Genomic DNA, 13,812 nt, shown 5'->3' with positions numbered 1-13,812 from the left:
TAGACAATACATGTCAAACAAAAGGACACTACCAAAAACAAGTTATATAAGTGTCCTTATACTATCCACATATATGTACATGAACAAAATGGATGCAATACCCTAGAGACGACTTGCACCTCGTAGCTGTAACCGAACCTCGCCCTAGGATCGAGTACCCCTCTCGGTACCTTGCACTTCTTCGCCTAAAACAAAACATTAAAAACATTTGGAAAACATGAGACAAAAATCTCAATAAGAAACTATCAGCTATAAAAATCAACTTTACTTAACATAACTACATATATACATTTATAAAGGATTTAATCAAAACCTTGTAAAATATACTCAAATCTTAAGTTCATAATAGAATCAAGGTATTAAACCAAAAACATAAAATATTGTATCCATGTTTGAGTTCATCCCCTTATATTTTCAGTCACAAATCACAACACATATACGAGACGTCTCTTAACATTGCCTATCCCATATGGTCTTACCCAACACTTCTCTGCCATACCCAATAGGTCTTCAGACTGTGTACACAGGCCATATTTCTCACTAAATATGGTCTTTAGAATTAAATCCACCAAACCGGACTACTCTCAATGAATACCAAACATTTTATTCCATATATATATATATATAGATTGAAACCAAAAACATATATGTATATATGTATATACTTCACTTGATCATAATCAAGCTCACAAGTGTTCAATTCTCCAAAATATCAATCCTTAATCAAATAAAATTTCAAAGTTAATCAACCAACGGAAACCTCAAATCAACATAACCAAGTAAAATCTGTAATTCACATATAAACATAGTCAATAGTTCATTTGAACTATAATTTCACAATAAAAAGCAAGATTGGGAAAAACCTCAATTTTACAAAATTCCGGCATAACCCGAAAATATCAATTTCTGGAAATTCTTTGATTATATATATATTTATATACATAAAACTCAAAATATAGTTGATAGTTACTTACCTTAGCTATGAATTGAAGAAAATACACCCGTTCAATTCTCCGCTAAATCAGTCTAAGATGTTTCCCCTCCAAACACTTCCGAAATTCAGAAACTTTTCGATTAGGATTTAGATCTATGCCTAAGGATGCTATAGTTTAAATTTCAAGTGATTTGGACGGTCGAATCTCTGTAAATCAAAGAAACGGTGGAGAAACGGTCGAAGACGACGAAGAGGCAAAAGAAACAGGAAAGAAAAAGAAGGAAAAGAAGATGATGATCGAGAGAGTCTGGAACATTTGGGATTTATGTCCCAAATTTGTCAAATATCTCTTTTGGTCCTCCATCTTTATATAATCTTTTAATAATTACCCTAAACTTTTAATTTACACCTAAACCCATCGAATTAACTCCAAATTTTTTTATAACACCAAATAAAAATCACATACCCCATAATTATAATATATATTAATATCTAGATATAAATTCTAGAAATTTAGACACGGACGTGACATTAGTGGTATGCCATTTCTTTCCGCATAAGTCACATTGGACAATCCGCTTGTTGTACCAACACACATCTGATGTGTTTCCCCTTTTTCCACAACAGTCACACTGAGTAACCTGTCTGTGCTGACCAGTACCTGAGTACTCAGCATGGGATTTGGTTGAACCTTTTATTTGGTTCTGTAGGTTTGTGACGTCCTTTCTCAGTTTCTTTGAATCTGATTGGACCTCCGAGTCAAACTTGTGCATAATTTCCATGTTGCTATGCAAAGTTGAGTTGTCTTGGAGAAGATATCGGAGGTCACTAAGTTTGACCTCTTCAATCTCGTCACACCGCCTGCTGAGTGCCTTTATTTTCTTGTTACACTTTTTAGTTAGTGTATATAAATCACTCAGGACGTTAATCATTTCTTTTCTAAACAAATGTAAGGATGTTACCTCATTTGAGTGTTCCTCCTGTTCAGATTCTTCAGAGAGGTCAGCATGCTCAGATTGAGTGTGGTCAGCAGCGTCATCGGCCATGAAGCATATGTTTTCCGACTCAGTGGCTTCAGCTTCTGATGATGTTGAGTCGTCGTTGTCACTCCATGTGGCCACCATTGCCTTTTTGCTTCCCTTCTTTTCTGTCTTTAGATTAAGGCAGCTTGACTTAATGTGCCCAGTTTGATGGCACTCAAAGCATGTGACAGACTTGGAGCTGTCCTTTTTGTATTTGTCACTGGACTCAGCTTTGTACCTGTCGCCTCTTTTGAATGGCTTCTTGTTGTTCTTTTCATTCTTTCTGAACAGCTTCTTCATCTTCCTTGTGAACATGGCCATTTCCTCATCATCAGATGAGTCAGCTTCGGTTGAGTCAGCTTTCATGACAAGTGATTTTTGTTTCTTGTCTTCTGACTTTTCTTTTGCTTCAAAAATTTTCATAGAGATCTCATGGGTCAGCAGAGATCCGATCAGCTCGTCGTATTTATATGTGGTCAAGTCTTGAGCTTCCTCCACAGCAGTTTTCTTAGCTTGCCAGCTCTTGGGTAAGCTTCTCAGGATTTTCTTTACCTGCTCTTCTTCAGTGAAGTTCTTGCCGAGCCTCTTTAGCTCATTTATGATGTTGGTGAATCTAGCGTTCATTCCTGAGATGTCCTCATTGTCGTTCATCTCAAACAGCTCGTATAATCTCATATGTTGGTTCACCTTTGATTCCTTGACCTTGCTTGTACCTTCGTAGGTTACTTCAAGCTTCTTCCAAATCTCCTGTGCTGACTCGCAACCTGAAATCTTATTGTATTCTGCAGCATCTAACGGACAGTGAAGCATATTGATAGCCGAAGCATTGTTTTGTAATTTTTTAAGGTCATATTCTGACCACTCAGTTTCACTTTTAACAACTTTCTCATTGTCAACAGTTTTATAAGGCACATATGGGCCTTGAACTATTGCAAGCCATGCACTCATGTTTGTGGATTGAATAAAGTTCTTCATCCTATTCTTCCAGAACGTATAATTAGATCCAAAAAATAGGGGAGGCCGACTAATTGATAATCCCTCTGGGAGTATCTGTGTTGTTTGGTTCCTGGAAGGAAACGAGTGCTGTTCTCAGCCATTTATCGGGATCAGCTCAAGATTGTTAAATCTTTGAATAGTGAGCTATTAGGCTCTGACACCACTTGTTGGTCCCATGTGATTAGTTCTAGGGGGGTTAGGAACTAATATAACTTTTTTTAATTTAATTAAGCTGACTTAATATTTTTTCTTGAGTTAGTTAACTCAGCTTTGGTCAGCACGGCCGATTGTAGCGTAAGATAGCTTTAGTCAGATGTTGACTAGAACTACTTTACATATGAGTTGGAAATTGACACTTTTGTGGTCAGCTTCCAACTCAGCACTCTTATTTACTCAGTGTCTATTTAAACAATTTATATGCCAAGTAAATATAACAAGCAACACATATATATATATATATATATATATATATATATATATATATATATATATATATATATATTGAGAGAGTTAGAGATTACTCAGCACGAATTATCCTGGTTCGGCCTATCCGCCTACGTCCAGTCCCCAGAATCCATCCGGGCTTTTTAAATCCAATACTGAGCTCTTTAAAGGTAGAGCACAAACCGTTTACAAGGCAGTTGAATATGCAAGAGTACCTTCCTCCATTCGTCTACTCAACTCCTACTAAGTGCTATAACCGGACACTTAGATTTCTCTACCACTGAGTATTTAAAACCAAACACTCAGCACAACACTCTCAATTTACAATTGATACAAGTTATTCTTTTCGGATGAAGAACACTTTAGATGATTACAGAAAATCAATCTAGCTTTTACACAAGAATAGAAATTTGGTGTAAGATCTCTTTTGGTTTTTGTGTGCTTTGTATGTATGCTATTTTTCTCTTGTTGTATTCGGCTAATGATCTAAGAATGTTCATGTCCTTTTATAGTTGAGGTCTGAAGCAGAAATGATTTGAATCTTGGATTTGTCCGTTGATCCAAACGGCTCCTTTTTGAGACAAAGCCCTGGTCAGCTTCAGGTTTGCAGGCCAATCCTGTCGTCTGAATTTCCACAGTCGTCAAGCTTGTCTTCTTCTTGCAGGTTTCATCTTCTTGTGCCAGTTCGTCTTTTAGCAAAAGAACAGTTGACCCATGCATCTCGAAATTGGCTTTTGCGTAATTCTAAGGTTTCTATTATTGGTGCAGACAGTTGTCGGAGCTTGTCTTTTAACAAACGGATCATTCATGCTGTCTTGAAGATCACCCAGCTTGTCTTTGATAGCCGTTGTTTGTGATTTTTTGCTAATGCATATACTGAGTTCTCTTTTACTCAGCTTCCATGGTCAGCTTCGTTCTGCAAGACATAGTTCTCAAGAAGACTTTTCTACCTTTGATACTGAGTTTCGTTCCACTCAGCTTCTTGATCTTTAAGCTTCTGTTCTGAAGATGACTTATCTTCTCTCACGTTGAGTTCCACTCTACTCAGCTTGTGCTGTGATCTTATGCTGACTTCGTCCTGTCTTACTTTTTATTTCTATTTGTATTTATATTTATACTCAACATTGAACAAACATATTAGTACAATTAAATCAAAGCACTTAAATTTAATTGTCCCTTAATCATGGATTAACTTAAATAATTTTGTCAAATCAAAATCATGTGGAAAGGTATTTCAACAGAAATCAATTCGCCATCTAAGGCTTTTAATTTTTCCGCCTATCTTTGAGGGAGAAATTCATTCGTCATCTAAGGCTTTTAATTTTTCTTCCTATCTTTGAGGAAGAAATTCATTTGCCATCTAAGGCTTTTAATTTTTCTTCCAATCTTCGAGGAGGAAATTCATTCGCCACTGCGCGGATAATAGTGGTGTTCCCCCCTATAAAATAGGTTCGAAATGTTCATATTTTGACAAGCAATGCATTTGATGAGAGAATATAAGAAATCTTTATTCGATATAATTATCCAGATACATTGGAGGTACACCACTTGAGCCTCAATAAAACATTGGTAGGAAAAAACCCAGTGGGAAAAACCCTATCCAAGGAAAAAGAGTGCTCAGGGCTTTTTTATTTTATTTCTGATAATATTTTCAGAGGTTTTGAATGTTCCAGGTACGAGGCCAAGCCGACTAATTTAAAAGTGGCGGGTCTAATCTTTAGATGGATACGATAAGGACAATGGCTATATGACCTTTAGCTTGCCCTTTCCTTCCGTTGATTGTATTTGGTCAACTTTCCAAAGGGAGTGTGTCCAACTCTCAAGGAATGAAGCGTAAACGTTTCTACGGCAAGGGAAAAGAGCAAGCTAAAGAACTTAGAGATAAAGGGCAGAACAAGAACAAAAAGAACAAGAGAAAAGTGACATCTCACGTGTGAAATATTACATCTGTCAGTAGAGAGGGCACTGTGCGTCTGATCGCAAAGTCCCTAAGGTAAATGTTGTAAAAATGTTTGTAAGTCAAGTTTTTGTATCTACTATTGTTCTTTTAACTAAATTAGGTCCTCTATGGATAATTAATTCAGGTGCCACAAACCACGTGATGAGGGATTGTGATGCCTTCATTGATTTACAGCATTTGCCAACTGGTTCCTCGTGGCTGTATGGGGGAAATAACTCAAAGGTTGAAGTTCAAGGGATCAATACTTGTAGGTTGTTTAAACGAGGTGATCAGACTCTCTTCCTGCACGATGTTCTTTATGCTCTAGAGATTCGAAAAAATGTCATTTCTGTTTCAATTTTACTAAACATGGGTTTGAATTTACTTTTTAGCAATAACAGTTTGAAGTTGTGTTTGCAAGATACTTATTTTGGATTTGGTTATTTTATAAATGGTTTAATTGTTGTGGATGTTGAGTTGGGTACTTATAATAATTTCATTTCCTTTAATACTTTTCTTCTTCTGATTATGATAAAAAATGCATTATTATGGCATGCTCGTTTAAATCACATAGGTCAAGATCACATGAACCGATTAGCTAAAGAAGGCATGTTAGGTAGTTTGAAAACAATCGAACTACCACCAAGTAAAGAATGCATGTCTAGAAAACTATTTAGAAAGGCTACTAGAGCCGACTACCCTTTACCATTAATCTATTTAGATGTATGTGGTCCAATGAATATGAGAGCAAGACACAGGGCCTATTACTTCATCACTTTTATAGACGGGTCATTTCTTATTACTTCTCCGGACTGGACATCAAATCAAATTTATAGAGGGTGTATCACTTGGTCGAACCGAATGACTTGGATTGATTGGACCGCATGACGTAATAAGTAAATAAATAATAGATATATATATTAAATATATAATTAATTTATATAAATTATATATATCCAAAACAAATTATAAAAAAAATTAGTTTGTTATTTTTTATCAACTTGATGCTTAAATACATAATGGATAATTGAAGTTTAGAATAACTTGAAATTCGTCAACATATTCAGGGACGACCCTGGGTGCGCTGGCCTAGGACTCAGAGCTGGAAGGGGCCTAGAAAAAAAAATTGTGTTATATGTATATATGAAAGTTTTTTTTTTCAATATAGACAGTGATAAAATCATAGATGAGGGCCTAATTTTTTCTGAAAGCCTATTGATAATTTTTTTTAAAAGACATACCCAACACTTTAATTAGTAAATTTTATATTAAACGGGTCCTTATTGCTGATTTTGCCTAGGGATGGCAACAAGTACTCTACCCGCGGGTACCCGACACTACACGTACCCTGTATAAAAGGGTATGGGATCAAAACCATTACCCATTAGGGTAATGGGACGGGTATGGGAAGACCCCCCAGGGTACCCGGTACCCGTTATCCATCTTAAATTTTTTATATAGTAAAAAATATTATTGTGTTTTGGATGTAAGATGTGAGATTTGAATACTAAACTTTTGTTCTTTAACCATTAAGTGATACCACTAAATTATTTTATTTTTATTGATGAAGGTTCAATTTGTTCAATTTTTAAATCGATGATTTATTAAATTTATACTTTGTTAAATTTGTAATATTTTTTATTTTATTTATTGATTCTTAACGGATAAGGGTACCCGCGGGTACCCGTGAATTAAATGGGAAGGGTATGGGATGCAAAACATATGCCCGTTAGGGTAATGCGAAGGGTACGGGTAATTAAAAAATAAAAGGGTAAGAGTTTGGGATTGACACTACCCGCGGGTACCCTACTCGTTGCCATCCTAAGTTTGGGATTGTGAGGACCGGCCTAAACATATTCTAGGCATAGAATATGTTTAATGGTATATTATAAACTTAAAACAGATAAGTAATGAATGAAAAATTTATGTTCAAAGTCGGTTTGGAAAAAGATAGAAAGAAATTAAGCTTTCTCATCTCACATAACAAACGAAAATTTTAATTAGTTTATAAGTAAATAATATTTATAAGTTTTTTAACCCCTCAAACCAATGTAGTTTTTTAATTAACAACCAAAAAAACAGGGATTATATATGGCTGATTTGTTGAGATTGAACAAACCAACACAACTGGGACCGGACTCCTCTCCAATTCATGGTTGGATCGGTCCAAGTGATAAATACCCTCTAAAAGAACCATTAGGTGATTCGATGGTAGCTGTCGACCAACAACCTTTGACTCAAAGTACCTACCAATTTCTTTATTTAATTTTGTGGTGTGGACTGTAGAATGGAAATACATTTGTTAATAATAATGATAAAAGAAAAAAGAAATTAAATGAATTTATAAACAGATTAATTAGTATCGTAGGAATATCCTATCCTAAATCCAAAATGTTTTGTTCTACACTTATTTCCCATAATCATAAAACCTAAATGAAATTAATAAAAAAGAAATCAAACGTTGAGAGGGTTGCAGAGAAACATGAGAGACGATGTGGAGGCTTCAGCGGCACCGAGTCGGCCAAGTCTCTCATAATAATCAACAGAAAACAAGGAAAGAGAGAGTTGAACCTCGTTCCGAGTCCAAACCTTGCGAACGCGGTCGGAGTCACCGAGTCTGAGTCTGAGTCGAGTGAGTAAGGGACTAAGACAAACCATGTAGAGGCGCTTGTAGCCACCGAGAGCAACAATGACAGGACGTACGCCGGATGGAGGAGGAGAGATGACGTGGCGAAAGCAGAGGTCCTCCCAGAGAGAGTCATTGCGAGTAACAGTGCACCAGAGACGGCACACACAAGCGGCGACACCGAGTGACCGACCGTCGAGTCGTTTGAGAATTTCAATGAGAATGTCGATGTGGTCGTTGATAGAGAAAGGGAGTCTCTTCATCCTCTCTTCTGTTCTGTTCTGTTCTATGCTTGAGACTTGAGACACAATTTCAGTCTTAATGGTTATATACACATCACATGCAATGGAACACCAACACTCCCTATTTATTAAGCCTTAATGTCATTTTATATGTTTATTTATTAACTTTCTTGACATGACACCTATTTTTACTTGTTGACTTATTAACTTTTGTTAAGTAATCATAAAGTCTGTCATCTCTATCAGCAAAGTAGAATTCATTTTCTTTATTTTTTTTCTAATATTTAAATTACATCATTTTTTTTACAACTAAAATGCCAAATTATTTTATCTACAAAAATGCTGAACAATATATATATATATAAAAGATTTGAAACTCCTTTCTCCTTCTAACTTTTGTTGAGTAAACTCATAATATATTAAACTTTTAGTTATAAAAAAACATAAAATTCAGTTAAAATAATATTATACATTTTTAAATAGTTTAAAAGTATACAATTGTAAATATAAATGAAATGAGTATTGAGTCAATTCTAACTTTTTTTTTTTTTTTGTATAATCATAAACTTAATATATGTAATATTAATTGATATATGAAATTAAAATATTAACAAAAATTGGAAAAGGCAGTAAGATGGTTTATCTTTAATCTATATAGAAAGTTGCATAGGTAAAAAGTCAAGGATTAGAGATGAAGGAGGAATTTAGTATAGGATTTGATTTGACTAGCAGTAAAAATAAAAAAGAAATAAGTAGAATTTGGGAAAAGAGAAGAGAGTATCGAAGAAGGAGGAAGAAAGGGCCAAGGAAAAAGAAACAAGTGTAGGAAACGATGCTGTTTTTAATTTTAAATGGTTTTTGTTTTTGTTTGCATATTTCAAGACTTTAGTTCTGTTCCGTGCCGTTGTGAATTCAATTTCACAATAAGCCATTTATGTCTTTTTCTATGTAATTACCACCTTAGCTCATAGTGGACCGTTTTACCTATATCTTAGAGCGAGTGGGTTTTGTCATTTCTTTTACTAGCCTTTATAGCTGCCTATTCTCAACTTATATCACTACACCTCCATTATTTTTTAGTGAATTAATATAACCAGCCATGAATTTCCACCCTTAGCCCCGTGAAAAGACCGAACTACCCTTTACCCAAAATTTGAAAAAACACAAAACCTTTCAAACACCCTACATACTTTTTGATCAAATCCGAACTAATTTGTGAACCAAAACATGGAGCGTAACAACGACCGTAAAGGGAAAGCGAAAATAATAAGATTTACCGTTTTTGTTTTTTTATTTAAGCTTAAAAATGGAATCTATAGGCGATTTTTCAAAAACGCCGGAATCACAGTCGGACGTATGAACATCACGCCCGACCTACGGTTCCGGCGTATGAATATCACGTCCGGCCTGTGGTTCGAGCATGATAGCCTCATGCCCGCACCATAGGTCGGGCGTGATATTCATACGCCGGAACCGTAGGTCGGACGTGATGTTCATACGCCCGACCTATGGTTCGAGCGTGATGTTCATACGCCCGAGGGGTTTTTGAATTTTTTTTTTAAAAAAATTATATTTACATTTTAATTAAATTATTAAATGTTTAGATTAATTTGGGGTTTAATTTATATGTGAAATTTTGATATTAATTTGATTATAATTTATATGTTAAATTTTTAGATTAATTTAGTGTAATTTTGTAGATTTTTAGTTAAATTTTTGTAATTTTTCGTTTGTTTAATTTAGTTTAACTAAATCTTTATTTTGTTAAATTTTTATTTTGTTAATTAAGGTATTTACGGGTTTAATTCAACAGCGGACTAATTTTTTTTACGGGTTTAATTCAACAGCAGACTAATTTTTTTTACGTAACAGGTATTTACGGGTTTAATTCAATAGCGGACTAATTTTTTTTGCCCTTTCGACACGCGGGCGTGTGGTTATCACGCCCCACCGTGAGATCGGGCGTGTGGCTATCACACCTCACCGTGTGGTTAGGCGTGATAGCCCCACGCCTCACCATGTGGTCGGGTGTGATAGCTACACGCCCGACCACACGGTGAGGCGTGATAGCCACACGCTCGCGTGTCGGGAGAGCAAAAAAAAATAGCATTTTCCCACCCTTAACCCATGAAAGGGTATTTTCGTCCTTTCACGGGGCTAGGGGTGGGAATTTGAGGCTGGGTATAACAACACCCTTATTTTAAGGATGGACTCTTCCTCATTTATTTTATAACTAGTTTTTGACCGTGTGATGCACGGATTCATATTAACATATAAATATTAAATAATTACAATTAATAATATAAAGATGCTATATAAATTAAATATTATTATTTTATTTTCACATCTATTTTAAATAATATTTCTATAGATAAATATAATAATATAATTAAAATTAATATATTATATATTATATTATATTATTTTTTATCAGTAAAAAATAAGGAAGTGGCACATCAGCTTCATCATTACTGTTTTATATTATATATAGATATGCAGAGAATTAGAGAGATTTTAGAAATTAATTTAAATTATGTAGAACTCTTAGATATAGTACATATAGATATGCTCATAATCTGGGTTTGGACTCCTCTTTTATTGCTGAGCTATCGGGTATCTTTTCTGGGCTTAGGGTGGTAGAGGATCTATGGATTAGGAGGCTGTTAGTGGAGTCAGACAATCTCGAAACAATCAAGATGATTTCTAATAAAATGGCTCTATGTTTAGGGAGCCGGAATTTAGTTAAAGCAATTAGAAGGATTTATTCCTCTTTCGATTTTATCAACTTTTGCCATGTTTTCAGGGAGTAGAATCGGGTGGCAAATCGGCTTGCTGCTGAGGGCCATAAGAGGACTTTGAGCGTCTCTATTTTCTCTCCTCCTCCTGATTTCCTGTTATCTTTGCTTTATGAAGATATTGTGAGGGTTAGCTTTCCTAGGCTAATCCCGGGTTAAATTGTTGTGGTGTTTGTTTTGTCTTTACTTTCTTTTCCCTACAAAAAAAAAAGATATAGTACGAATAAAATAATTTTTTTATAGATAAATATAATAATATAATTAAAATTAATATATTATATTTTTTATCAGTAAAAAAGGAGGAAGTGACACTTCAGCTCCATCGTTACTGTTTTATATTATATACTAGTTTTTGGCCCGTGCGATGCACGGATTCATCTTAACATATAAATATTAACAAAGATATAATCTAATAATTACAATTAATAATATAAATGTGCTATATAAATTAAATATTATTATTTTATTATCACATTTACTTTAAATATTCTTTTTATAGATTTTTTGAATCAAAGATTGGGACGCGGAAGCTGGCTGAACATCCCAACTATGTTGGCACCCCCAGCGCAGCAACCAACCCGATTATTATTAAAAAAAATGAAGATCTGTACAAAGAGAGGGGAGAGGGAGAAAGAAAACTAAAGAAAACGAATGTGAGCCACGTTACAAATGTCGTCAAAAATGAAAGCTTGACAGAAAGGAGGCGCTGAGTGCCACCAGTTCAAATCAAAAGCCGTTTTCCCGAAGCCTGCAAGCCGATCAGCTGCTTGGTTGCCTTCCTTGAAAATATGAGTGATACTCCATTGCATATTAGAGAGCTTAGAAAGACATCGGGTCCAATCACGTTTAATTCTCCAAGGAACTTCATGAGAATTTTTGCTGAGCAGTTGCACTGCATAACTAGAGTCAGATTCAATCCATAGTTGCTTCCAATTTCTGTCCCAAGCCACATCGATAGCGTAGATGATGGCCCGAAGTTCAGCAATCGGAGCCGAGGCATCTGCAATTGGAAAGGCGAAACATCCCACCACAAAGGCTCTACTGTTTCTGAACACGCCACCCGCACCAGCGCTGCCCGAATGGCTGTCTACAGCGCCATCTGTGTTGACTTTAATCCAAGAGGTTGGCGGAGCTAACCATCTCACGACGATGCAATCCGGATCAGATGGCGGGCTGCTACTAGTCGAACAAAGCCTGCAATCATTAATAAAATACAGCAGTTTGCTGCGCAAACTTTGGATTGAAGGGAGATCAGAGTCAAATATGGCTTTGTTCCTCGTAGTCCAGATAAACCAGATACATGTTATTACAGCTCTAATCCAAGCCTTTCTCACACCTTTCCTAACCCGAATAGCTCGAATACTGGTGAAGAAATTCAGAAAACCAGTTCCTCTGCAATCCGCCACCCCAAAGAGAGTGAAAACCATATCCCAAAGCGCAATGGCTATTCTGCAGGAGACGAAGAGATGGTTAATGCTCTCACCATTTTCCTTGCACAGCTCACAACGTTGAGCTAGAGATATACCTCTCGACTGCAATTGTTCCTGAACAGCCAATTTACCATGGTTTAGCATCCAGCAGGTGATAGCTCTCCTCGGAGGCACAAACGAGTTCCACAACATACTATGCCAGTCAACAGGGGTTGCCGGAAGGAGCGAATGGTAAAGGCGTTTAACCAAAAGCTTCCCATACTTCGACAGCATCCAAATGCATATGTCCTCCTCATTACTAATGTTGTCAACATTTTCAATGCTATTTTGAACAGTATCCGGCAGCAGATGCAAGTCTTTCCAAGCTCCATTAAGCCTAAAATCATGAATAGGCGCATACAGATTTCTCTGATTTTTCCTTGGAATTCCTACCTGATCAGCAATAGTAGGTACAATCCACCTGTCCGTCCAAAAATTCAAATTTGAATTATCATTGAACCACCAGATCACTTCAAGTTGAATTTGATCAAACATGGCCTTGGAGGAAGTCCAAATGGAAGAGTTAGAGATGAATTTTCTGGGTAACCCCGAGCTTTCTAGAAAACGTTTGCGCAGGAGAGAGGGAATATTCTTTTTATAGATAAATATAATAATATAATTAAAATTAATATATTATATATTATATTATATTTTTTATCAGTAAAAAAGCAGGAAGTGACACCTCAGCTCCATCGTTACTGTTTTATATTATGTATAAATAAGCAGAGCATTAGAAAGATTAAATTCTGTAGAACTCTTAAATATAGTACGGATAAAATAATATTTTTATAGATAAATATAATAATATAATTAAAATTAATATATTATATATTATATTATATTTTTTATCACTAAAAAAGAAGAAAGTGACACCTCAGCTCTATTATTACTGTTTTATATTATATATAGATAGATAGGTAGAGAAGTAAAGAGATTTTAGGGATTAATTTAAATTCTGTAGAACTCTTAGATATAGTACGGATAAAATAATATTATTATAGATAAATATAATAATATAATTAAAATTAATATATTATATTATATTTTTTATCATTAAAAAATGAGGAAGTGAGTGACATCTCAGCTTCATCATTACTGTTTTATATTATATATAGATAGATTATATATAGATATGCAGAGAATTAGAGATGTTTTAGGGATTAATTAAATTCTGTAGAACTACTAGATATAGTACGGATAAAATAATCTTTTTATAGATAAATATAATAATATAATTAAAATTAATATATTATATATTATATTATATTTTTTATCACTAAAAAATGAGGAAGTGACACTTCAGTTCAATCGTTACTATTTTATATTATATATAGATACATAGATA

This window comes from Euphorbia lathyris, chromosome 5 (assembly GCF_963576675.1).
Source record: "Euphorbia lathyris chromosome 5, ddEupLath1.1, whole genome shotgun sequence".
NCBI lineage: Eukaryota > Viridiplantae > Streptophyta > Magnoliopsida > Malpighiales > Euphorbiaceae > Euphorbia > Euphorbia lathyris.
The sequence above is the reverse complement of the archived record's forward strand: the minus strand, read 5'-3'. Positions refer to the sequence as shown.